This window comes from Oryza sativa, chromosome 11, assembly GCF_034140825.1.
Source record: "Oryza sativa Japonica Group chromosome 11, ASM3414082v1".
Classification (NCBI taxonomy): Eukaryota; Viridiplantae; Streptophyta; class Magnoliopsida; order Poales; family Poaceae; genus Oryza; species Oryza sativa.
Genome location: NC_089045.1, coordinates 8709755 through 8715178, shown reverse-complemented (window position 1 = coordinate 8715178; position 5424 = coordinate 8709755). Strand labels below are relative to the sequence as shown.

General features: G+C 35.7%; 1 long non-coding RNA gene across 1 annotated transcript; it reads left to right on the top strand.

Annotated features, from left to right (window-relative positions):
• The first annotated feature begins 3604 nt into the window (after positions 1–3604).
• On the top strand, positions 3605–4373 carry LOC112936947 (uncharacterized). Its single transcript, XR_003239494.2, has 2 exons — positions 3605–3905; positions 4218–4373. It is a non-coding gene; the product is annotated as an uncharacterized lncRNA (long non-coding RNA).
• The last annotated feature ends 1051 nt before the right edge of the window (positions 4374–5424 follow it).

Sequence of the window (5424 nt, the reverse complement as noted above, 5' to 3'; positions counted from 1 at the left end):
ATAAATATTCTCGTAGAATAATGTTTGGGTGATTTGAAAAGTTCCATGATGGTTAAACTATGTTCATAGATTAATGTTTTAGTGTTATAGTTATGTTCTTGAAGACATCATGAAGTTATATAATACTAATACATCCATCTTATGATCATATCTATGTTGCATAAATATAAACATGAAGTTTATTGATCCAACTTAATTTAAGAATTGAATATAGTATGAGTAATTGGATCAAGTCTTGGGCAAATAAATAAAACGCTAGAAAATAGAGTAATTTTGTCGACTAGTGGATATTTGTTTGGGCTTCATTGTCGCAGAATAATAATCCTCTATGAATTGGGATAACCTACAGTATTATGAATGTGCAATTTTTCATGCCATTGCATTAATTTTTATGTTAGCTCACTGCATATAATATCTTTACCCCCTTTATTTTGTATAAGTGTGTGTTCAATGAATGAACATTTCCCTTATATATCACCACCATAGCATACATATATGGGCCTCCACATGAAGTTGGGGATACAAATGGACCGAATTCCGTTAATCCAGTGCCTATGATAGGGGATTTTTGTGATATGCTATTAGATAAAGATCGAATATCGGCATCAGGGGGAGAAAAGCCCATGTGTTAAAGATGCCTTATATTTTCAAGAAGAAAAAGATCTTTATAAATAAGAATAACGCACAAGCCAAACTAAACTAGAAGGTTTAGTTTATTCTCCTGTAAGCCAGAAGCGGGAGCTTGCCAGATAATTATGAATTAAAGGAGTAATCAGAAGTTATGTTTACTTGTAGTAAACTTTCAGCTAACAGTGGTATACCCCGGGTTTTGAATAGTATATCCACAAATGCAGAGTGACATGTTAGTCAATGTTCTAAAATCTACAGGGACGCCTGCGGATTCTAAGATCTAACGACTATTGTCAATGTACTCATTAATAACTCCTTACAACTCTTGTAGAGTAATCACCATGAAGGTGAATTGCCTCATGAAGAGGTTCATCATGAAGATGAAAACTCAGAATTAAAGTGCGTACATCTATCTAATTCTGAGATGCGGAACAACCATACATCTTATGTTTGGGAAATGACTAAGATATGATTTATAATGAATTAACCTCATGGAATGAGTATGTGGAGAAAAGAATAGTTGTCAACAACATCGCCTCTATGATTGCTAATATTTCTCTAATAAGAATCCGGATCCGGAACCAAAGTCCATGGCAGAGTTGCATAGTAGCACTCATATCATGTCTATTGAAGAAAGCAATGAGGTTGAACTATAGTCGCTAAATAAGTCTATGTGAACATGGAAGTTTAGACTTAATAGGAAATGAAGTGGTGAAAAGCGACGGTTCATTTGGTCATGGAAAAGACTGATATTCTCCTACTATGAATGTATTAAATTCCGATATATATATCGTTGGCAGAAGGCATGAATGAATAAATGATATGCAGTTTATGGGTTATGAAAATCCATATGAAGTTTTCACTAGAAAGAAAACAATTTCGCAATATATATGTAAATCTCATACTAATTAGTGTCATGAAGCATACTATATTCTCATGAAGAGAATTGCAAGACTCGTAGAAGAGTTTATGATGGCTCACGAAGAATTTTTCTTCTAGAAGTGAGAATATTTCTCATAGCAGAGAAAATGACTTCCGAAAGAATAAGTTGATCCCTGTAGGACTATGCTAATGTATGAATTACCGGCTAATCTCCATATAACACCGATAACTCGTACTCCCATGAAGTGGACAGACCCGTTCAAACGAATTAATTGGAAAATCACATCCACTAGCATGCAAGTGGATCGGTAGTTTTCTACATACTATGAAGGTGTAAGAATTTATATATCATGAAGATATACTTATTGATGGTATTTGACAATCTTATTAATTCCCCTAATGCCAAAATATAGACCGGTTTATGTCACTCTAAGTGGTTTAAGCTAATTGTTGAAGATTAGTGAAACAATCAAATTGGTAATGATTGATAAATCCACTATGAGAAAGTTGCATAATATTTAACCTCTTGTATTGAGCTAATTATTTTATACGTACCGCATATGTGTATCGTTGCAACTTATTTTCCCATAGTCCTTCGTAAGGATAAAATTTTGTTTGTATTGCACATTTGAATAAGTGGTTATACATATTGCTCCTATACGTTGATTTATTTCTCCATAGTAGAACTTATGAAATAAGTAAACGAAAGATTAAACATTGTGGTAATTTTATTATCATTGTTTTACACATTAATAAAAATATGGTTATAACATTGGTACATGGAAGTTTCAATGGATGTCTTATTGAGGGGGAGCATATATGCTAAATATTGATTATCATACTTAAGACTTGGAAGTCTTATATTTGATTTACCAAGAATTAATCAAATTAATCATTGTTTTGATAATTTACGTACCTTGAATGTTACTACCGCTATATTGTTGTGTTAATCCAAGTTGATTAATATAATAAAGCATACAGATCATTAGCTATTTATGAACAATAGTCGATCTTAAAAATTATGCGATCAAGAAGATCGTGTGTTGTACTCTTTTTTCCTTAGTGAGTTTTTACTTGAATATTTCTCATGCAAGGTTTTTAACGAGGCAACAAGTGCAATATAACTAGCGTGTACGATGTATTCTTTTCTCCTATCCTTTTCTCCCACTGGGTTTTTGGATGGAGTTTTTAATGAGACATGTGTATAGCGCGGTATTCGCCCAAGGGAGAGTGTTATGAAACTATTATCTCTTGCCAGAGATAAATATGGGCTCATACCAAATATATGGAAACGTATCCTAATAGGACTCTTCCTATTATGGGTATATATACTGAGAGAGAGTGCTTGAGAGGTTGGTTGATGTATCCTCATATTAAAGCTGTGATGCCCATCCCTATATCCGTGTTCATCTACTATATGATTGTGTGCATGAGATCGTCGTCTTCTACTCCGCATCAGCGAATAGGCCACTAGTTATTCAACAGACTCTACCCACATTGGTCAATTCTACCTGCTGAGCGGAGACTCCGGATAATGCCTAAGATAAGAGTGTTCTGGTGACGGGTGGTGAAAAATTTGCTACCCTGTGCTGCTGAACTCCGCAGAAGCCATATGAAAGAAATAAGTAATTGTCCTCTCTGTGGCAATGACAATGAAACAAAGTTTCATGCATTCATTTATACTTTTGTATTCGTTTCGTGAAAAAAAATTAACACGTGAATATGATTGAAGCACAAACACTCGTAACCAGACCCTCACCATCTAAATTTATACTCCGTCACAGTACAATCAACTTCTAGCGATTCGTAACAGGAGTTAGATTCTTTTTCTCATCTAATCTAATATAGTGAAAAAAGTAATGTTTTTCAACACCAGATTGCGCCACGTCATCGGAATAAAACTGATCGTTGGATGCACCATGAATTAAATTGCTGCCGTCAGATGCCAAGTAAAGGTGGGTGAAAAACAAATCTGGCCAATGGTAGAATTCTCCAGGTTGGGCCAACGGTCCATGGGCCACGCGAACAGGGGAAGCCGAATCGTCGCGTGTTTATATAAAATATAAAAAAATCAATGAGCAGGGGAAAAGGTACGAAAAAGAAAAAAAAATAAAAGAGACGCAGAAGTAACCCATCTCCTCAGAAGCAAATCCACCGCCGCCTCCGCATTGCCGTCGCCTCCTCCGCCTCTACTTCCATTCCACGTCGCCGGCGAAGTCCATCCACGCCGTTGCTTTCTCCTCTCCTCCTCCGGCGTCTCTTCCTCGCACAGTCCACCGCCTCCTCGCCTCCACCGCACCCCTCCTACTCGCTTTCTCATCCCCATCCCCATCCCAATCACAGCTTCAGAAAAAGCGGGACAAAGATAAATCGGATCACAGCTAAATAGTTTGGTAAGTCTCAAACTCAGAAAATCTCATCACCTCCTATCTTTGCCTTCCCAGACTGTAGCCGGGAAAACATAATAAAGAACAGTAATGGGATGGATTGACAAAGAATATGTTAGAAAGCACATGTACAATTATGTTTATGTTTTTTTTTAAAAAAAAGATTGTTCCTGTGTTTTGTTCAGCAAGGAAATATTAATGTTAAAGGCCGATAGCCTACTGAAACGATTTTTTTATTGGACAATATATTTTTCTTTTGGCATCATCAGCAATGATCTAAATGTTTGGTTTGACATTAACAAGTGCCTTCGATGACAGGAGAATACACTTGGTTTCTTGCCCTGCGTCAGTCTGTTGGGCAAATATGTGAATCAAGGACACAATTAAATTTGAAGATCTACATATCTGCACCGATGGTTCAAAAATGGCTGTAAATCAGTAACACTTTTGTCAAAATAATCCTGTTCACTTTAATTTTTTTCCCTTCTGAGTTCTGAAGCTGAAAGCCAAGCAAACAGCTCATGGTCACTATATTATTGGTTCTCGTGTCCATGAGGCCTGAGGACACCTTAACCTTAACCTATTAATTAACAACAAAGTTTTAGTTCTACTCTACAATTAGCCTATGTAATTAGTACAACACTAGGTACTGAATGCTACAGTTTCTAACTCTGCATTTACCCTATGTAATGTCAATCATATATTGCAGACTGTTTATGCACATGTCAAGATTATAGCGTGAATTTGACAGCCGAAATGTAAATGACTGCATCTGCCCATCTCTAATTTTTATCTAGAGACTAATATGACAATCCACTAGCCTACAAAATCTAGGGAGCATTGCACATAAATATATCACCTTTTTCATAGCTAAATGTTTTTTTTTCATATTTGACTGTGTCTACGTGTACTGTCATCACACCTGCTACAAGTCTGATGACAGATTCATCGATATGAACAAGCTCAAGGCCTCCATTTCTGGTGGTTAGCTTTGATTAATTGTATTTGCATTGCACCTGTTCTGTATCACTGCATGTGTATAACTCAAGACAGTGTGCCAGCTGAAGTTTTGTGATCATTTTCTAGAGGTTATTGGCTATTTTGCTTTCCTGATTAACACAATTTTATTTGTACTGTCATTGTTAGATGGAGGTTCTTCAAGAATTATAATTTCTCTCTTTGATTTTTAGAATTAAAACATTTTAACTATTTCAATAGGTCAAATTAAATATGTTTACAACTGTAGTTATAACAGAAACTTCACACAAATTCCATTTCATAATACAAGAGTATGAATGCATCTGAAACACCTTGATGTCATCATGATAAAAAGCATAATTTCCCCCCTTAATGAACTGACAAGAATCACTGACAGGTTGTTGTTTAATACTCTGTAGAAGTGTAGAGTAATGAATATTTAGTTTTGTAATTGGAAGAGAGAATGTAGTATGCTCCGTAAAATATTGAACATTCACGCTTGAGCATAGTATTTGAGCCTTGAGCGAGAAACATTGGATTGTTATTA